General features: G+C 73.0%; 14 non-coding genes across 14 annotated transcripts; all 14 read right to left on the reverse strand.

The window, feature by feature from the left end:
* Window positions 1–657: 657 nt before the first annotated feature.
* On the reverse strand, window positions 658–776 carry LOC125159984 (5S ribosomal RNA). The gene has a single exon (XR_007150045.1). It is a non-coding gene; the product is annotated as a 5S ribosomal RNA (ribosomal RNA).
* Window positions 777–1,925: 1,149 nt separating this feature from the next.
* On the reverse strand, window positions 1,926–2,044 carry LOC125159996 (5S ribosomal RNA). The gene has a single exon (XR_007150056.1). It is a non-coding gene; the product is annotated as a 5S ribosomal RNA (ribosomal RNA).
* A 1,151-nt stretch (window positions 2,045–3,195) lies between these two features.
* On the reverse strand, window positions 3,196–3,314 carry LOC125160008 (5S ribosomal RNA). Its single transcript, XR_007150067.1, has one exon. It is a non-coding gene; the product is annotated as a 5S ribosomal RNA (ribosomal RNA).
* A 1,150-nt stretch (window positions 3,315–4,464) lies between these two features.
* LOC125160019 (5S ribosomal RNA) lies at window positions 4,465–4,583 on the reverse strand. Its single transcript, XR_007150078.1, has one exon. It is a non-coding gene; the product is annotated as a 5S ribosomal RNA (ribosomal RNA).
* Window positions 4,584–5,737: 1,154 nt separating this feature from the next.
* LOC125160023 (5S ribosomal RNA) lies at window positions 5,738–5,856 on the reverse strand. The gene has a single exon (XR_007150082.1). It is a non-coding gene; the product is annotated as a 5S ribosomal RNA (ribosomal RNA).
* A 1,149-nt stretch (window positions 5,857–7,005) lies between these two features.
* LOC125160024 (5S ribosomal RNA) lies at window positions 7,006–7,124 on the reverse strand. The gene has a single exon (XR_007150083.1). It is a non-coding gene; the product is annotated as a 5S ribosomal RNA (ribosomal RNA).
* A 1,150-nt stretch (window positions 7,125–8,274) lies between these two features.
* LOC125160002 (5S ribosomal RNA) lies at window positions 8,275–8,393 on the reverse strand. Its single transcript, XR_007150061.1, has one exon. It is a non-coding gene; the product is annotated as a 5S ribosomal RNA (ribosomal RNA).
* Window positions 8,394–9,552: 1,159 nt separating this feature from the next.
* Window positions 9,553–9,671, reverse strand: LOC125160025 (5S ribosomal RNA). Its single transcript, XR_007150084.1, has one exon. It is a non-coding gene; the product is annotated as a 5S ribosomal RNA (ribosomal RNA).
* Window positions 9,672–10,819: 1,148 nt separating this feature from the next.
* On the reverse strand, window positions 10,820–10,938 carry LOC125160003 (5S ribosomal RNA). Its single transcript, XR_007150062.1, has one exon. It is a non-coding gene; the product is annotated as a 5S ribosomal RNA (ribosomal RNA).
* A 1,158-nt stretch (window positions 10,939–12,096) lies between these two features.
* LOC125160026 (5S ribosomal RNA) lies at window positions 12,097–12,215 on the reverse strand. Its single transcript, XR_007150085.1, has one exon. It is a non-coding gene; the product is annotated as a 5S ribosomal RNA (ribosomal RNA).
* A 1,150-nt stretch (window positions 12,216–13,365) lies between these two features.
* On the reverse strand, window positions 13,366–13,484 carry LOC125160027 (5S ribosomal RNA). The gene has a single exon (XR_007150086.1). It is a non-coding gene; the product is annotated as a 5S ribosomal RNA (ribosomal RNA).
* A 1,149-nt stretch (window positions 13,485–14,633) lies between these two features.
* Window positions 14,634–14,752, reverse strand: LOC125160028 (5S ribosomal RNA). The gene has a single exon (XR_007150087.1). It is a non-coding gene; the product is annotated as a 5S ribosomal RNA (ribosomal RNA).
* A 1,148-nt stretch (window positions 14,753–15,900) lies between these two features.
* Window positions 15,901–16,019, reverse strand: LOC125160029 (5S ribosomal RNA). Its single transcript, XR_007150088.1, has one exon. It is a non-coding gene; the product is annotated as a 5S ribosomal RNA (ribosomal RNA).
* Window positions 16,020–17,184: 1,165 nt separating this feature from the next.
* Window positions 17,185–17,303, reverse strand: LOC125160030 (5S ribosomal RNA). The gene has a single exon (XR_007150089.1). It is a non-coding gene; the product is annotated as a 5S ribosomal RNA (ribosomal RNA).
* Window positions 17,304–18,073: the final 770 nt, after the last annotated feature.

An 18,073-nucleotide genomic window follows, 5' to 3' on the forward strand; every position in this document is an offset into this window, starting at 1 on the left:
GGAGGCCCCAGCGCCCCCAGAGAACATCACCAGCCCGAGCCCGCTGCCCTAGCTGGGCCTCGCCAAACGCCGGGGGCCCTGGGGATGAGGGCTCGAGGGAGGGAAGAGGTCCGGGACCCAGGGAGCCCAGGCCCGTGGCGGAGTCCGAGTGTGGGGTCTCGCTGCCCCGCCCTCCCCGCCCGCTCCTGGGTTCTTGTATCCACCCAGCCAGCCCCCACCCTCCAGTCCCCAGGCGCCAGCCCCCGGTCCCGCCCTCACCGCACCCCCCCACCCCTCCGTGCGTGCGGGTGCAGTGTCAGGAAAGGTGCAAAGCTGGGGCGTGGCTTCCAGCCGGTGCAGTGGGATTTAGCCTGGTGCGGGCAGTGGGGAGCGGGGAGCGGCGAGCGGTCCCCTTGTGAAGTGCCGTGGGGTGTGCGGTGTGCGGGCTCGGGGGGCGGGGCGGGGCTCGGGGGGCGGGGCCAGGCTAGGCTAGGCCAGGCCAGGCCAGGCCAGGCCGCTTTGCCGGCCCGGGAGGAGCTGAGGGAGCAGTGGGCGGGGTGTGTTTGGCCCCAGGAGACGCGCTCCCCGGGGAGAGAGGGACACACGGAGGGAGGGGGGAGGGGCGGCGGGCGACAAAGGAGAGGTCAAGGAGGCCAGAGGCAAAAGGCAAAAGGCAAAAGCCTACAGCACCCGGTATTCCCAGGCGGTCTCCCATCCAAGTACTAACCAGGCCCGACCCTGCTTAGCTTCCGAGATCAGACGAGATCGGGCGCGTTCAGGGTGGTATGGCCGTAGACGCCGGCGGCTGCCGCTGGGCGCCTCAAGAGCCTGCTCCACGCGTCCCAAGCCCAGTGGGTGCCGCGCTTCACCCATGCACGCGCCTGCCTGCCTACCTGCCTGCCTGCCTGCCTGGCTGCCGCCGCCCTCCGCCGCGGGCCCCGGGCGGGTGGCGGAGGCGGCGCAAGAGGACCCTGGCAAGGCGCTGTGGCGCAAGCCCCGGCCTTCACCGATCCCGGGACTCTTGCACGCTGCTCCCGGCTTGGCCCCACGCCCGCCTCCGCTTCCATCCCGCACCGCACCGCACCGCATCGCACCGCACCGCACCACGTCGGGCCGCTCACTGGGAAGAGGGTGGAAGCGAGCGTGGGGCATCCGGCCGGCCTTTCCTTCTGGGCCCCCCCCCCCCACACCCCGCCGGGTTCTCAGCGCCTCCTCCCCAGTCCCAGGGCGAGCGCAGCCAGCCCCCCCAACCCCCCCGCCTTTCATTCCCGTCCGCCCCACCTGGTGCAAAGCCACCCCGGAGGCCCCAGCGCCCCCAGAGAACATCACCAGCCCGAGCCCGCTGCCCTAGCTGGGCCTCGCCAAACGCCGGGGGCCCTGGGGATGAGGGCTCGAGGGAGGGAAGAGGTCCGGGACCCAGGGAGCCCAGGCCCGTGGCGGAGTCCGAGTGTGGGGTCTCGCTGCCCCGCCCTCCCCGCCCGCTCCTGGGTTCTTGTATCCACCCAGCCAGCCCCCACCCTCCAGTCCCCAGGCGCCAGCCCCCGGTCCCGCCCTCACCGCACCCCCCCACCCCTCCGTGCGTGCGGGTGCAGTGTCAGGAAAGGTGCAAAGCTGGGGCGTGGCTTCCAGCCGGTGCAGTGGGATTTAGCCTGGTGCGGGCAGTGGGGAGCGGGGAGCGGCGAGCGGTCCCCTTGTGAAGTGCCGTGGGGTGTGCGGTGTGCGGGCTCGGGGGGCGGGGCGGGGCTCGGGGGGCGGGGCCAGGCTAGGCTAGGCCAGGCCAGGCCGCTTTGCCGGCCCGGGAGGAGCTGAGGGAGCAGTGGGCGGGGTGTGTTTGGCCCCAGGAGACGCGCTCCCCGGGGAGAGAGGGACACACGGAGGGAGGGGGGAGGGGCGGCGGGCGCCAAAGGAGAGGTCAAGGAGGCCAGAGGCAAAAGGCAAAAGGCAAAAGCCTACAGCACCCGGTATTCCCAGGCGGTCTCCCATCCAAGTACTAACCAGGCCCGACCCTGCTTAGCTTCCGAGATCAGACGAGATCGGGCGCGTTCAGGGTGGTATGGCCGTAGACGCCGGCGGCTGCCGCTGGGCGCCTCAAGAGCCTGCTCCACGCGTCCCAAGCCCAGCGGGTGCCGCGCTTCACCCATGCACGCGCCTGCCTGCCTACCTGCCTGCCTGCCTGCCTGGCTGCCGCCGCCCTCCGCCGCGGGCCCCGGGCGGGTGGCGGAGGCGGCGCAAGAGGACCCTGGCAAGGCGCTGTGGCGCAAGCCCCGGCCTTCACCGATCCCGGGACTCTTGCACGCTGCTCCCGGCTTGGCCCCACGCCCGCCTCCGCTTCCATCCCGCACCGCACCGCACCGCATCGCACCGCACCGCACCACGTCGGGCCGCTCACTGGGAAGAGGGTGGAAGCGAGCGTGGGGCATCCGGCCGGCCTTTCCTTCTGGGCCCCCCCCCCCCCCACACCCCGCCGGGTTCTCAGCGCCTCCTCCCCAGTCCCAGGGCGAGCGCAGCCAGCCCCCCCAACCCCCCCGCCTTTCATTCCCGTCCGCCCCACCTGGTGCAAAGCCACCCCGGAGGCCCCAGCGCCCCCAGAGAACATCACCAGCCCGAGCCCGCTGCCCTAGCTGGGCCTCGCCAAACGCCGGGGGCCCTGGGGATGAGGGCTCGAGGGAGGGAAGAGGTCCGGGACCCAGGGAGCCCAGGCCCGTGGCGGAGTCCGAGTGTGGGGTCTCGCTGCCCCGCCCTCCCCGCCCGCTCCTGGGTTCTTGTATCCACCCAGCCAGCCCCCACCCTCCAGTCCCCAGGCGCCAGCCCCCGGTCCCGCCCTCACCGCACCCCCCCACCCCTCCGTGCGTGCGGGTGCAGTGTCAGGAAAGGTGCAAAGCTGGGGCGTGGCTTCCAGCCGGTGCAGTGGGATTTAGCCTGGTGCGGGCAGTGGGGAGCGGGGAGCGGCGAGCGGTCCCCTTGTGAAGTGCCGTGGGGTGTGCGGTGTGCGGGCTCGGGGGGCGGGGCGGGGCTCGGGGGGCGGGGCCAGGCTAGGCTAGGCCAGGCCAGGCCGCTTTGCCGGCCCGGGAGGAGCTGAGGGAGCAGTGGGCGGGGTGTGTTTGGCCCCAGGAGACGCGCTCCCCGGGGAGAGAGGGACACACGGAGGGAGGGGGGAGGGGCGGCGGGCGCCAAAGGAGAGGTCAAGGAGGCCAGAGGCAAAAGGCAAAAGGCAAAAGCCTACAGCACCCGGTATTCCCAGGCGGTCTCCCATCCAAGTACTAACCAGGCCCGACCCTGCTTAGCTTCCGAGATCAGACGAGATCGGGCGCGTTCAGGGTGGTATGGCCGTAGACGCCGGCGGCTGCCGCTGGGCGCCTCAAGAGCCTGCTCCACGCGTCCCAAGCCCAGCGGGTGCCGCGCTTCACCCATGCACGCGCCTGCCTGCCTACCTGCCTGCCTGCCTGCCTGGCTGCCGCCGCCCTCCGCCGCGGGCCCCGGGCGGGTGGCGGAGGCGGCGCAAGAGGACCCTGGCAAGGCGCTGTGGCGCAAGCCCCGGCCTTCACCGATCCCGGGACTCTTGCACGCTGCTCCCGGCTTGGCCCCACGCCCGCCTCCGCTTCCATCCCGCACCGCACCGCACCGCATCGCACCGCACCGCACCACGTCGGGCCGCTCACTGGGAAGAGGGTGGAAGCGAGCGTGGGGCATCCGGCCGGCCTTTCCTTCTGGGCCCCCCCCCCCCCACACCCCGCCGGGTTCTCAGCGCCTCCTCCCCAGTCCCAGGGCGAGCGCAGCCAGCCCCCCCAACCCCCCCGCCTTTCATTCCCGTCCGCCCCACCTGGTGCAAAGCCACCCCGGAGGCCCCAGCGCCCCCAGAGAACATCACCAGCCCGAGCCCGCTGCCCTAGCTGGGCCTCGCCAAACGCCGGGGGCCCTGGGGATGAGGGCTCGAGGGAGGGAAGAGGTCCGGGACCCAGGGAGCCCAGGCCCGTGGCGGAGTCCGAGTGTGGGGTCTCGCTGCCCCGCCCTCCCCGCCCGCTCCTGGGTTCTTGTATCCACCCAGCCAGCCCCCACCCTCCAGTCCCCAGGCGCCAGCCCCCGGTCCCGCCCTCACCGCACCCCCCCACCCCTCCGTGCGTGCGGGTGCAGTGTCAGGAAAGGTGCAAAGCTGGGGCGTGGCTTCCAGCCGGTGCAGTGGGATTTAGCCTGGTGCGGGCAGTGGGGAGCGGGGAGCGGCGAGCGGTCCCCTTGTGAAGTGCCGTGGGGTGTGCGGTGTGCGGGCTCGGGGGGCGGGGCGGGGCTCGGGGGGCGGGGCCAGGCTAGGCTAGGCCAGGCCAGGCCGCTTTGCCGGCCCGGGAGGAGCTGAGGGAGCAGTGGGCGGGGTGTGTTTGGCCCCAGGAGACGCGCTCCCCGGGGAGAGAGGGACACACGGAGGGAGGGGGGAGGGGCGGCGGGCGCCAAAGGAGAGGTCAAGGAGGCCAGAGGCAAAAGGCAAAAGGCAAAAGCCTACAGCACCCGGTATTCCCAGGCGGTCTCCCATCCAAGTACTAACCAGGCCCGACCCTGCTTAGCTTCCGAGATCAGACGAGATCGGGCGCGTTCAGGGTGGTATGGCCGTAGACGCCGGCGGCTGCCGCTGGGCGCCTCAAGAGCCTGCTCCACGCGTCCCAAGCCCAGCGGGTGCCGCGCTTCACCCATGCACGCGCCTGCCTGCCTACCTGCCTGCCTGCCTGCCTGGCTGCCGCCGCCCTCCGCCGCGGGCCCCGGGCGGGTGGCGGAGGCGGCGCAAGAGGACCCTGGCAAGGCGCTGTGGCGCAAGCCCCGGCCTTCACCGATCCCGGGACTCTTGCACGCTGCTCCCGGCTTGGCCCCACGCCCGCCTCCGCTTCCATCCCGCACCGCACCGCACCGCATCGCACCGCACCGCACCACGTCGGGCCGCTCACTGGGAAGAGGGTGGAAGCGAGCGTGGGGCATCCGGCCGGCCTTTCCTTCTGGGCCCCCCCCCCCCACACCCCGCCGGGTTCTCAGCGCCTCCTCTCCAGTCCCAGGGCGAGCGCAGCCAGCCCCCCCAACCCCCCCGCCTTTCATTCCCGTCCGCCCCACCTGGTGCAAAGCCACCCCGGAGGCCCCAGCGCCCCCAGAGAACATCACCAGCCCGAGCCCGCTGCCCTAGCTGGGCCTCGCCAAACGCCGGGGGCCCTGGGGATGAGGGCTCGAGGGAGGGAAGAGGTCCGGGACCCAGGGAGCCCAGGCCCGTGGCGGAGTCCGAGTGTGGGGTCTCGCTGCCCCGCCCTCCCCGCCCGCTCCTGGGTTCTTGTATCCACCCAGCCAGCCCCCACCCTCCAGTCCCCAGGCGCCAGCCCCCGGTCCCGCCCTCACCGCACCCCCCCACCCCTCCGTGCGTGCGGGTGCAGTGTCAGGAAAGGTGCAAAGCTGGGGCGTGGCTTCCAGCCGGTGCAGTGGGATTTAGCCTGGTGCGGGCAGTGGGGAGCGGGGAGCGGCGAGCGGTCCCCTTGTGAAGTGCCGTGGGGTGTGCGGTGTGCGGGCTCGGGGGGCGGGGCGGGGCTCGGGGGGCGGGGCCAGGCTAGGCTAGGCCAGACCAGGCCAGGCCGCTTTGCCGGCCCGGGAGGAGCTGAGGGAGCAGTGGGCGGGGTGTGTTTGGCCCCAGGAGACGCGCTCCCCGGGGAGAGAGGGACACACGGAGGGAGGGGGGAGGGGCGGCGGGCGCCAAAGGAGAGGTCAAGGAGGCCAGAGGCAAAAGGCAAAAGGCAAAAGCCTACAGCACCCGGTATTCCCAGGCGGTCTCCCATCCAAGTACTAACCAGGCCCGACCCTGCTTAGCTTCCGAGATCAGACGAGATCGGGCGCGTTCAGGGTGGTATGGCCGTAGACGCCGGCGGCTGCCGCTGGGCGCCTCAAGAGCCTGCTCCACGCGTCCCAAGCCCAGCGGGTGCCGCGCTTCACCCATGCACGCGCCTGCCTGCCTACCTGCCTGCCTGCCTGCCTGGCTGCCGCCGCCCTCCGCCGCGGGCCCCGGGCGGGTGGCGGAGGCGGCGCAAGAGGACCCTGGCAAGGCGCTGTGGCGCAAGCCCCGGCCTTCACCGATCCCGGGACTCTTGCACGCTGCTCCCGGCTTGGCCCCACGCCCGCCTCCGCTTCCATCCCGCACCGCACCGCACCGCATCGCACCGCACCGCACCACGTCGGGCCGCTCACTGGGAAGAGGGTGGAAGCGAGCGTGGGGCATCCGGCCGGCCTTTCCTTCTGGGCCCCCCCCCCCCACACCCCGCCGGGTTCTCAGCGCCTCCTCCCCAGTCCCAGGGCGAGCGCAGCCAGCCCCCCCAACCCCCCCGCCTTTCATTCCCGTCCGCCCCACCTGGTGCAAAGCCACCCCGGAGGCCCCAGCGCCCCCAGAGAACATCACCAGCCCGAGCCCGCTGCCCTAGCTGGGCCTCGCCAAACGCCGGGGGCCCTGGGGATGAGGGCTCGAGGGAGGGAAGAGGTCCGGGACCCAGGGAGCCCAGGCCCGTGGCGGAGTCCGAGTGTGGGGTCTCGCTGCCCCGCCCTCCCCGCCCGCTCCTGGGTTCTTGTATCCACCCAGCCAGCCCCCACCCTCCAGTCCCCAGGCGCCAGCCCCCGGTCCCGCCCTCACCGCACCCCCCCACCCCTCCGTGCGTGCGGGTGCAGTGTCAGGAAAGGTGCAAAGCTGGGGCGTGGCTTCCAGCCGGTGCAGTGGGATTTAGCCTGGTGCGGGCAGTGGGGAGCGGGGAGCGGCGAGCGGTCCCCTTGTGAAGTGCCGTGGGGTGTGCGGTGTGCGGGCTCGGGGGGCGGGGCGGGGCTCGGGGGGCGGGGCCAGGCTAGGCTAGGCCAGGCCAGGCCGCTTTGCCGGCCCGGGAGGAGCTGAGGGAGCAGTGGGCGGGGTGTGTTTGGCCCCAGGAGACGCGCTCCCCGGGGAGAGAGGGACACACGGAGGGAGGGGGGAGGGGCGGCGGGCGCCAAAGGAGAGGTCAAGGAGGCCAGAGGCAAAAGGCAAAAGGCAAAAGCCTACAGCACCCGGTATTCCCAGGCGGTCTCCCATCCAAGTACTAACCAGGCCCGACCCTGCTTAGCTTCCGAGATCAGACGAGATCGGGCGCGTTCAGGGTGGTATGGCCGTAGACGCCGGCGGCTGCCGCTGGGCGCCTCAAGAGCCTGCTCCACGCGTCCCAAGCCCAGCGGGTGCCGCGCTTCACCCATGCACGCGCCTGCCTGCCTACCTGCCTGCCTGCCTGCCTGGCTGCCGCCGCCCTCCGCCGCGGGCCCCGGGCGGGTGGCGGAGGCGGCGCAAGAGGACCCTGGCAAGGCGCTGTGGCGCAAGCCCCGGCCTTCACCGATCCCGGGACTCTTGCACGCTGCTCCCGGCTTGGCCCCACGCCCGCCTCCGCTTCCATCCCGCACCGCACCGCACCGCATCGCACCGCACCGCACCACGTCGGGCCGCTCACTGGGAAGAGGGTGGAAGCGAGCGTGGGGCATCCGGCCGGCCTTTCCTTCTGGGCCCCCCCCCCCCCACACCCCGCCGGGTTCTCAGCGCCTCCTCCCCAGTCCCAGGGCGAGCGCAGCCAGCCCCCCCAACCCCCCCGCCTTTCATTCCCGTCCGCCCCACCTGGTGCAAAGCCACCCCGGAGGCCCCAGCGCCCCCAGAGAACATCACCAGCCCGAGCCCGCTGCCCTAGCTGGGCCTCGCCAAACGCCGGGGGCCCTGGGGATGAGGGCTCGAGGGAGGGAAGAGGTCCGGGACCCAGGGAGCCCAGGCCCGTGGCGGAGTCCGAGTGTGGGGTCTCGCTGCCCCGCCCTCCCCGCCCGCTCCTGGGTTCTTGTATCCACCCAGCCAGCCCCCACCCTCCAGTCCCCAGGCGCCAGCCCCCGGTCCCGCCCTCACCGCACCCCCCCACCCCTCCGTGCGTGCGGGTGCAGTGTCAGGAAAGGTGCAAAGCTGGGGCGTGGCTTCCAGCCGGTGCAGTGGGATTTAGCCTGGTGCGGGCAGTGGGGAGCGGGGAGCGGCGAGCGGTCCCCTTGTGAAGTGCCGTGGGGTGTGCGGTGTGCGGGCTCGGGGGGCGGGGCGGGGCTCGGGGGGCGGGGCCAGGCTAGGCTAGGCCAGGCCAGGCCGCTTTGCCGGCCCGGGAGGAGCTGAGGGAGCAGTGGGCGGGGTGTGTTTGGCCCCAGGAGACGCGCTCCCCGGGGAGAGAGGGACACACGGAGGGAGGGGGGAGGGGCGGCGGGCGCCAAAGGAGAGGTCAAGGAGGCCAGAGGCAAAAGGCAAAAGGCAAAAGCCTAAAGCACCCGGTATTCCCAGGCGGTCTCCCATCCAAGTACTAACCAGGCCCGACCCTGCTTAGCTTCCGAGATCAGACGAGATCGGGCGCGTTCAGGGTGGTATGGCCGTAGACGCCGGCGGCTGCCGCTGGGCGCCTCAAGAGCCTGCTCCACGCGTCCCAAGCCCAGCGGGTGCCGCGCTTCACCCATGCACGCGCCTGCCTGCCTACCTGCCTGCCTGCCTGCCTGGCTGCCGCCGCCCTCCGCCGCGGGCCCCGGGCGGGTGGCGGAGGCGGCGCAAGAGGACCCTGGCAAGGCGCTGTGGCGCAAGCCCCGGCCTTCACCGATCCCGGGACTCTTGCACGCTGCTCCCGGCTTGGCCCCACGCCCGCCTCCGCTTCCATCCCGCACCGCACCGCACCGCATCGCACCGCACCGCACCACGTCGGGCCGCTCACTGGGAAGAGGGTGGAAGCGAGCGTGGGGCATCCGGCCGGCCTTTCCTTCTGGGCCCCCCCCCCCCACACCCCGCCGGGTTCTCAGCGCCTCCTCCCCAGTCCCAGGGCGAGCGCAGCCAGCCCCCCCAACCCCCCCGCCTTTCATTCCCGTCCGCCCCACCTGGTGCAAAGCCACCCCGGAGGCCCCAGCGCCCCCAGAGAACATCACCAGCCCGAGCCCGCTGCCCTAGCTGGGCCTCGCCAAACGCCGGGGGCCCTGGGGATGAGGGCTCGAGGGAGGGAAGAGGTCCGGGACCCAGGGAGCCCAGGCCCGTGGCGGAGTCCGAGTGTGGGGTCTCGCTGCCCCGCCCTCCCCGCCCGCTCCTGGGTTCTTGTATCCACCCAGCCAGCCCCCACCCTCCAGTCCCCAGGCGCCAGCCCCCGGTCCCGCCCTCACCGCACCCCCCCACCCCTCCGTGCGTGCGGGTGCAGTGTCAGGAAAGGTGCAAAGCTGGGGCGTGGCTTCCAGCCGGTGCAGTGGGATTTAGCCTGGTGCGGGCAGTGGGGAGCGGGGAGCGGCGAGCGGTCCCCTTGTGAAGTGCCGTGGGGTGTGCGGTGTGCGGGCTCGGGGGGCGGGGCGGGGCTCGGGGGGCGGGGCCAGGCTAGGCTAGGCCAGGCCAGGCCAGGCCAGGCCGCTTTGCCGGCCCGGGAGGAGCTGAGGGAGCAGTGGGCGGGGTGTGTTTGGCCCCAGGAGACGCGCTCCCCGGGGAGAGAGGGACACACGGAGGGAGGGGGGAGGGGCGGCGGGCGCCAAAGGAGAGGTCAAGGAGGCCAGAGGCAAAAGGCAAAAGGCAAAAGCCTACAGCACCCGGTATTCCCAGGCGGTCTCCCATCCAAGTACTAACCAGGCCCGACCCTGCTTAGCTTCCGAGATCAGACGAGATCGGGCGCGTTCAGGGTGGTATGGCCGTAGACGCCGGCGGCTGCCGCTGGGCGCCTCAAGAGCCTGCTCCACGCGTCCCAAGCCCAGCGGGTGCCGCGCTTCACCCATGCACGCGCCTGCCTGCCTACCTGCCTGCCTGCCTGCCTGGCTGCCGCCGCCCTCCGCCGCGGGCCCCGGGCGGGTGGCGGAGGCGGCGCAAGAGGACCCTGGCAAGGCGCTGTGGCGCAAGCCCCGGCCTTCACCGATCCCGGGACTCTTGCACGCTGCTCCCGGCTTGGCCCCACGCCCGCCTCCGCTTCCATCCCGCACCGCACCGCACCGCATCGCACCGCACCGCACCACGTCGGGCCGCTCACTGGGAAGAGGGTGGAAGCGAGCGTGGGGCATCCGGCCGGCCTTTCCTTCTGGGCCCCCCCCCCCACACCCCGCCGGGTTCTCAGCGCCTCCTCCCCAGTCCCAGGGCGAGCGCAGCCAGCCCCCCCAACCCCCCCGCCTTTCATTCCCGTCCGCCCCACCTGGTGCAAAGCCACCCCGGAGGCCCCAGCGCCCCCAGAGAACATCACCAGCCCGAGCCCGCTGCCCTAGCTGGGCCTCGCCAAACGCCGGGGGCCCTGGGGATGAGGGCTCGAGGGAGGGAAGAGGTCCGGGACCCAGGGAGCCCAGGCCCGTGGCGGAGTCCGAGTGTGGGGTCTCGCTGCCCCGCCCTCCCCGCCCGCTCCTGGGTTCTTGTATCCACCCAGCCAGCCCCCACCCTCCAGTCCCCAGGCGCCAGCCCCCGGTCCCGCCCTCACCGCACCCCCCCACCCCTCCGTGCGTGCGGGTGCAGTGTCAGGAAAGGTGCAAAGCTGGGGCGTGGCTTCCAGCCGGTGCAGTGGGATTTAGCCTGGTGCGGGCAGTGGGGAGCGGGGAGCGGCGAGCGGTCCCCTTGTGAAGTGCCGTGGGGTGTGCGGTGTGCGGGCTCGGGGGGCGGGGCGGGGCTCGGGGGGCGGGGCCAGGCTAGGCTAGGCCAGGCCAGGCCGCTTTGCCGGCCCGGGAGGAGCTGAGGGAGCAGTGGGCGGGGTGTGTTTGGCCCCAGGAGACGCGCTCCCCGGGGAGAGAGGGACACACGGAGGGAGGGGGGAGGGGCGGCGGGCGCCAAAGGAGAGGTCAAGGAGGCCAGAGGCAAAAGGCAAAAGGCAAAAGCCTAAAGCACCCGGTATTCCCAGGCGGTCTCCCATCCAAGTACTAACCAGGCCCGACCCTGCTTAGCTTCCGAGATCAGACGAGATCGGGCGCGTTCAGGGTGGTATGGCCGTAGACGCCGGCGGCTGCCGCTGGGCGCCTCAAGAGCCTGCTCCACGCGTCCCAAGCCCAGCGGGTGCCGCGCTTCACCCATGCACGCGCCTGCCTGCCTACCTGCCTGCCTGCCTGCCTGGCTGCCGCCGCCCTCCGCCGCGGGCCCCGGGCGGGTGGCGGAGGCGGCGCAAGAGGACCCTGGCAAGGCGCTGTGGCGCAAGCCCCGGCCTTCACCGATCCCGGGACTCTTGCACGCTGCTCCCGGCTTGGCCCCACGCCCGCCTCCGCTTCCATCCCGCACCGCACCGCACCGCATCGCACCGCACCGCACCACGTCGGGCCGCTCACTGGGAAGAGGGTGGAAGCGAGCGTGGGGCATCCGGCCGGCCTTTCCTTCTGGGCCCCCCCCCCCACACCCCGCCGGGTTCTCAGCGCCTCCTCCCCAGTCCCAGGGCGAGCGCAGCCAGCCCCCCCAACCCCCCCGCCTTTCATTCCCGTCCGCCCCACCTGGTGCAAAGCCACCCCGGAGGCCCCAGCGCCCCCAGAGAACATCACCAGCCCGAGCCCGCTGCCCTAGCTGGGCCTCGCCAAACGCCGGGGGCCCTGGGGATGAGGGCTCGAGGGAGGGAAGAGGTCCGGGACCCAGGGAGCCCAGGCCCGTGGCGGAGTCCGAGTGTGGGGTCTCGCTGCCCCGCCCTCCCCGCCCGCTCCTGGGTTCTTGTATCCACCCAGCCAGCCCCCACCCTCCAGTCCCCAGGCGCCAGCCCCCGGTCCCGCCCTCACCGCACCCCCCCACCCCTCCGTGCGTGCGGGTGCAGTGTCAGGAAAGGTGCAAAGCTGGGGCGTGGCTTCCAGCCGGTGCAGTGGGATTTAGCCTGGTGCGGGCAGTGGGGAGCGGGGAGCGGCGAGCGGTCCCCTTGTGAAGTGCCGTGGGGTGTGCGGTGTGCGGGCTCGGGGGGCGGGGCGGGGCTCGGGGGGCGGGGCCAGGCTAGGCTAGGCCAGGCCAGGCCAGGCCAGGCCGCTTTGCCGGCCCGGGAGGAGCTGAGGGAGCAGTGGGCGGGGTGTGTTTGGCCCCAGGAGACGCGCTCCCCGGGGAGAGAGGGACACACGGAGGGAGGGGGGAGGGGCGGCGGGCGCCAAAGGAGAGGTCAAGGAGGCCAGAGGCAAAAGGCAAAAGGCAAAAGCCTACAGCACCCGGTATTCCCAGGCGGTCTCCCATCCAAGTACTAACCAGGCCCGACCCTGCTTAGCTTCCGAGATCAGACGAGATCGGGCGCGTTCAGGGTGGTATGGCCGTAGACGCCGGCGGCTGCCGCTGGGCGCCTCAAGAGCCTGCTCCACGCGTCCCAAGCCCAGCGGGTGCCGCGCTTCACCCATGCACGCGCCTGCCTGCCTACCTGCCTGCCTGCCTGCCTGGCTGCCGCCGCCCTCCGCCGCGGGCCCCGGGCGGGTGGCGGAGGCGGCGCAAGAGGACCCTGGCAAGGCGCTGTGGCGCAAGCCCCGGCCTTCACCGATCCCGGGACTCTTGCACGCTGCTCCCGGCTTGGCCCCACGCCCGCCTCCGCTTCCATCCCGCACCGCACCGCACCGCATCGCACCGCACCGCACCACGTCGGGCCGCTCACTGGGAAGAGGGTGGAAGCGAGCGTGGGGCATCCGGCCGGCCTTTCCTTCTGGGCCCCCCCCCCCCCACACCCCGCCGGGTTCTCAGCGCCTCCTCCCCAGTCCCAGGGCGAGCGCAGCCAGCCCCCCCAACCCCCCCGCCTTTCATTCCCGTCCGCCCCACCTGGTGCAAAGCCACCCCGGAGGCCCCAGCGCCCCCAGAGAACATCACCAGCCCGAGCCCGCTGCCCTAGCTGGGCCTCGCCAAACGCCGGGGGCCCTGGGGATGAGGGCTCGAGGGAGGGAAGAGGTCCGGGACCCAGGGAGCCCAGGCCCGTGGCGGAGTCCGAGTGTGGGGTCTCGCTGCCCCGCCCTCCCCGCCCGCTCCTGGGTTCTTGTATCCACCCAGCCAGCCCCCACCCTCCAGTCCCCAGGCGCCAGCCCCCGGTCCCGCCCTCACCGCACCCCCCCACCCCTCCGTGCGTGCGGGTGCAGTGTCAGGAAAGGTGCAAAGCTGGGGCGTGGCTTCCAGCCGGTGCAGTGGGATTTAGCCTGGTGCGGGCAGTGGGGAGCGGGGAGCGGCGAGCGGTCCCCTTGTGAAGTGCCGTGGGGTGTGCGGTGTGCGGGCTCGGGGGGCGGGGCGGGGCTCGGGGGGCGGGGCCAGGCTAGGCCAGGCCAGGCCAGGCCGCTTTGCCGGCCCGGGAGGAGCTGAGGGAGCAGTGGGCGGGGTGTGTTTGGCCCCAGGAGACGCGCTCCCCGGGGAGAGAGGGACACACGGAGGGAGGGGGGAGGGGCGGCGGGCGCCAAAGGAGAGGTCAAGGAGGCCAGAGGCAAAAGGCAAAAGGCAAAAGCCTACAGCACCCGGTATTCCCAGGCGGTCTCCCATCCAAGTACTAACCAGGCCCGACCCTGCTTAGCTTCCGAGATCAGACGAGATCGGGCGCGTTCAGGGTGGTATGGCCGTAGACGCCGGCGGCTGCCGCTGGGCGCCTCAAGAGCCTGCTCCACGCGTCCCAAGCCCAGCGGGTGCCGCGCTTCACCCATGCACGCGCCTGCCTGCCTACCTGCCTGCCTGCCTGCCTGGCTGCCGCCGCCCTCCGCCGCGGGCCCCGGGCGGGTGGCGGAGGCGGCGCAAGAGGACCCTGGCAAGGCGCTGTGGCGCAAGCCCCGGCCTTCACCGATCCCGGGACTCTTGCACGCTGCTCCCGGCTTGGCCCCACGCCCGCCTCCGCTTCCATCCCGCACCGCACCGCACCGCATCGCACCGCACCGCACCACGTCGGGCCGCTCACTGGGAAGAGGGTGGAAGCGAGCGTGGGGCATCCGGCCGGCCTTTCCTTCTGGGCCCCCCCCCCCCACACCCCGCCGGGTTCTCAGCGCCTCCTCCCCAGTCCCAGGGCGAGCGCAGCCAGCCCCCCCAACCCCCCCGCCTTTCATTCCCGTCCGCCCCACCTGGTGCAAAGCCACCCCGGAGGCCCCAGCGCCCCCAGAGAACATCACCAGCCCGAGCCCGCTGCCCTAGCTGGGCCTCGCCAAACGCCGGGGGCCCTGGGGATGAGGGCTCGAGGGAGGGAAGAGGTCCGGGACCCAGGGAGCCCAGGCCCGTGGCGGAGTCCGAGTGTGGGGTCTCGCTGCCCCGCCCTCCCCGCCCGCTCCTGGGTTCTTGTATCCACCCAGCCAGCCCCCACCCTCCAGTCCCCAGGCGCCAGCCCCCGGTCCCGCCCTCACCGCACCCCCCCACCCCTCCGTGCGTGCGGGTGCAGTGTCAGGAAAGGTGCAAAGCTGGGGCGTGGCTTCCAGCCGGTGCAGTGGGATTTAGCCTGGTGCGGGCAGTGGGGAGCGGGGAGCGGCGAGCGGTCCCCTTGTGAAGTGCCGTGGGGTGTGCGGTGTGCGGGCTCGGGGGGCGGGGCGGGGCTCGGGGGGCGGGGCCAGGCTAGGCTAGGCCAGGCCAGGCCGCTTTGCCGGCCCGGGAGGAGCTGAGGGAGCAGTGGGCGGGGTGTGTTTGGCCCCAGGAGACGCGCTCCCCGGGGAGAGAGGGACACACGGAGGGAGGGGGGAGGGGCGGCGGGCGCCAAAGGAGAGGTCAAGGAGGCCAGAGGCAAAAGGCAAAAGGCAAAAGCCTACAGCACCCGGTATTCCCAGGCGGTCTCCCATCCAAGTACTAACCAGGCCCGACCCTGCTTAGCTTCCGAGATCAGACGAGATCGGGCGCGTTCAGGGTGGTATGGCCGTAGACGCCGGCGGCTGCCGCTGGGCGCCTCAAGAGCCTGCTCCACGCGTCCCAAGCCCAGCGGGTGCCGCGCTTCACCCATGCACGCGCCTGCCTGCCTACCTGCCTGCCTGCCTGCCTGGCTGCCGCCGCCCTCCGCCGCGGGCCCCGGGCGGGTGGCGGAGGCGGCGCAAGAGGACCCTGGCAAGGCGCTGTGGCGCAAGCCCCGGCCTTCACCGATCCCGGGACTCTTGCACGCTGCTCCCGGCTTGGCCCCACGCCCGCCTCCGCTTCCATCCCGCACCGCACCGCACCGCATCGCACCGCACCGCACCACGTCGGGCCGCTCACTGGGAAGAGGGTGGAAGCGAGCGTGGGGCATCCGGCCGGCCTTTCCTTCTGGGCCCCCCCCCCCACACCCCGCCGGGTTCTCAGCGCCTCCTCCCCAGTCCCAGGGCGAGCGCAGCCAGCCCCCCCAACCCCCCCGCCTTTCATTCCCGTCCGCCCCACCTGGTGCAAAGCCACCCCGGAGGCCCCAGCGCCCCCAGAGAACATCACCAGCCCGAGCCCGCTGCCCTAGCTGGGCCTCGCCAAACGCCGGGGGCCCTGGGGATGAGGGCTCGAGGGAGGGAAGAGGTCCGGGACCCAGGGAGCCCAGGCCCGTGGCGGAGTCCGAGTGTGGGGTCTCGCTGCCCCGCCCTCCCCGCCCGCTCCTGGGTTCTTGTATCCACCCAGCCAGCCCCCACCCTCCAGTCCCCAGGCGCCAGCCCCCGGTCCCGCCCTCACCGCACCCCCCCACCCCTCCGTGCGTGCGGGTGCAGTGTCAGGAAAGGTGCAAAGCTGGGGCGTGGCTTCCAGCCGGTGCAGTGGGATTTAGCCTGGTGCGGGCAGTGGGGAGCGGGGAGCGGCAAGCGGTCCCCTTGTGAAGTGCCGTGGGGTGTGCGGTGTGCGGGCTCGGGGGGCGGGGCGGGGCTCGGGGGGCGGGGCCAGGCTAGGCTAGGCCAGGCCAGGCCGCTTTGCCGGCCCGGGAGGAGCTGAGGGAGCAGTGGGCGGGGTGTGTTTGGCCCCAGGAGACGCGCTCCCCGGGGAGAGAGGGACACACGGAGGGAGGGGGGAGGGGCGGCGGGCGCCAAAGGAGAGGTCAAGGAGGCCAGAGGCAAAAGGCAAAAGGCAAAAGCCTACAGCACCCGGTATTCCCAGGCGGTCTCCCATCCAAGTACTAACCAGGCCCGACCCTGCTTAGCTTCCGAGATCAGACGAGATCGGGCGCGTTCAGGGTGGTATGGCCGTAGACGCCGGCGGCTGCCGCTGGGCGCCTCAAGAGCCTGCTCCACGCGTCCCAAGCCCAGCGGGTGCCGCGCTTCACCCATGCACGCGCCTGCCTGCCTGCCTGCCTGGCTGCCGCCGCCCTCCGCCGCGGGCCCCGGGCGGGTGGCGGAGGCGGCGCAAGAGGACCCTGGCAAGGCGCTGTGGCGCAAGCCCCGGCCTTCACCGATCCCGGGACTCTTGCACGCTGCTCCCGGCTTGGCCCCACGCCCGCCTCCGCTTCCATCCCGCACCGCACCGCACCGCATCGCACCGCACCGCACCACGTCGGGCCGCTCACTGGGAAGAGGGTGGAAGCGAGCGTGGGGCATCCGGCCGGCCTTTCCTTCTGGGCCCCCCCCCCCCCCACACCCCGCCGGGTTCTCAGCGCCTCCTCCCCAGTCCCAGGGCGAGCGCAGCCAGCCCCCCCAACCCCCCCGCCTTTCATTCCCGTCCGCCCCACCTGGTGCAAAGCCACCCCGGAGGCCCCAGCGCCCCCAGAGAACATCACCAGCCCGAGCCCGCTGCCCTAGCTGGGCCTCGCCAAACGCCGGGGGCCCTGGGGATGAGGGCTCGAGGGAGGGAAGAGGTCCGGGACCCAGGGAGCCCAGGCCCGTGGCGGAGTCCGAGTGTGGGGTCTCGCTGCCCCGCCCTCCCCGCCCGCTCCTGGGTTCTTGTATCCACCCAGCCAGCCCCCACCCTCCAGTCCCCAGGCGCCAGCCCCCGGTCCCGCCCTCACCGCACCCCCCCACCCCTCCGTGCGTGCGGGTGCAGTGTCAGGAAAGGTGCAAAGCTGGGGCGTGGCTTCCAGCCGGTGCAGTGGGATTTAGCCTGGTGCGGGCAGTGGGGAGCGGGGAGCGGCGAGCGGACCCCTTGTGAAGTGCCGTGGGGTGTGCGGTGTGCGGGCTCGGGGGGCGGGGCGGGGCGGGGCGGGGCGAAGCGGGGCGGGGCCAGGCTAGGCTAGGCCAGGCCAGGCCAGGCCAGGCCAGGCCGCTTTGCCGGCCCGGGAGGAGCTGAGGGAGCAGTGGGCGGGGTGTGTTTGGCCCCAGGAGACGCGCTCCCCGGGGAGAGAGGGACACACGGAGGGAGGGGGGAGGGGCGGCGGGCGCCAAAGGAGAGGTCAAGGAGGCCAGAGGCAAAAGGCAAAAGGCAAAAGCCTACAGCACCCGGTATTCCCAGGCGGTCTCCCATCCAAGTACTAACCAGGCCCGACCCTGCTTAGCTTCCGAGATCAGACGAGATCGGGCGCGTTCAGGGTGGTATGGCCGTAGACGCCGGCGGCTGCCGCTGGGCGCCTCAAGAGCCTGCTCCACGCGTCCCAAGCCCAGCGGGTGCCGCGCTTCACCCATGCACGCGCCTGCCTGCCTACCTGCCTGCCTGCCTGCCTGCCTGGCTGCCGCCGCCCTCCGCCGCGGGCCCCGGGCGGGTGGCGGAGGCGGCGCAAGAGGACCCTGGCAAGGCGCTGTGGCGCAAGCCCCGGCCTTCACCGATCCCGGGACTCTTGCACGCTGCTCCCGGCTTGGCCCCACGCCCGCCTCCGCTTCCATCCCGCACCGCACCGCACCGCATCGCACCGCACCGCACCACGTCGGGCCGCTCACTGGGAAGAGGGTGGAAGCGAGCGTGGGGCATCCGGCCGGCCTTTCCTTCTGGGCCCCCCCCCCCACACCCCGCCGGGTTCTCAGCGCCTCCTCCCCAGTCCCAGGGCGAGCGCAGCCAGTCCCCCCAACCCCCCCGCCTTTCATTCCCGTCCGCCCCACCTGGTGCAAAGCCACCCCGGAGGCCCCAGCGCCCCCAGAGAACATCACCAGCCCGAGCCCGCTGCCCTAGCTGGGCCTCGCCAAACGCCGGGGGCCCTGGGGATGAGGGCTCGAGGGAGGGAAGAGGTCCGGGACCCAGGGAGCCCAGGCCCGTGGCGGAGTCCGAGTGTGGGGTCTCGCTGCCCCGCCCTCCCCGCCCGCTCCTGGGTTCTTGTATCCACCCAGCCAGCCCCCACCCTCCAGTCCCCAGGCGCCAGCCCCCGGTCCCGCCCTCACCGCACCC

This window comes from Prionailurus viverrinus, unplaced genomic scaffold, assembly GCF_022837055.1.
Source record: "Prionailurus viverrinus isolate Anna unplaced genomic scaffold, UM_Priviv_1.0 scaffold_90, whole genome shotgun sequence".
Classification (NCBI taxonomy): Eukaryota; Metazoa; Chordata; class Mammalia; order Carnivora; family Felidae; genus Prionailurus; species Prionailurus viverrinus.